Consider the following 824-nt stretch of genomic DNA (forward strand, 5'->3'; position numbering starts at 1 on the left):
TTTCCATATTTAAAAATACGGAGATTACAAATCTAAAAGGAAAAATTTAAATTAAAATTTTTCAAACATTTCCACCACCCTCGCATCCGGCTTCCATTGAAAGTATTCACACCTGCTCAACATCAACATTTCGGAATTTTTTAAAAACTTGTCCGTTTACTTGCGCCTGCGTGAATGACTTCCGAATGATAAGCCACAGAGTACGTAAAGAAAGCTTCAACATGATGGCTAGACATTCTAGAAATAACTGCTAAATCTCCCTCAAACCACGAATATATTGCGTCTTATAAAATGAAAAGAAAACATCGGACAATCTGAATGGATAGAGTTGGGGTTTAGTCTTGCAGATACGGATTAGGATTAGTGTAAGGATTTAGGTTTAAGGTTTTGGAGCTAGGATTTAGAGTTAGGGTTAGTGGTTAAAGTAAACATTTAGGACTTCTGGTAAACGTTTAGGGTTCGAGTTAGTAATTAGTTAAGGATTTAGGGTTTAAGTTTAGGGTTAGCAATTAAGATTAGGGTTAAGATTTAGGGTTAGACTTAAGTTAAGATTGGGATTAGGATTAGGGTTTAAGGCTAGAATTTAGGTTTGAGAATTATGGTTGAGATTAAGAGTTAAGGTTTTAGTGTTAGGGTTTACAGCTAGGGATTAAGGTTTAATCACAATTTCTACACGTTCAACGTGAAATTCCGAAACGCATTTTCGAAAACCAGAAAAAAAAAAAAAATGAAATGGAAGAATTTCGCCGATTTAAAAGAGAAATTAAAATTTTGAATATTTTTTTGTTGCTTTTTTCGCAAAATCGAACTTTTTCTGAAAACTT

This window comes from Octopus bimaculoides, chromosome 18 (assembly GCF_001194135.2).
Source record: "Octopus bimaculoides isolate UCB-OBI-ISO-001 chromosome 18, ASM119413v2, whole genome shotgun sequence".
NCBI lineage: Eukaryota > Metazoa > Mollusca > Cephalopoda > Octopoda > Octopodidae > Octopus > Octopus bimaculoides.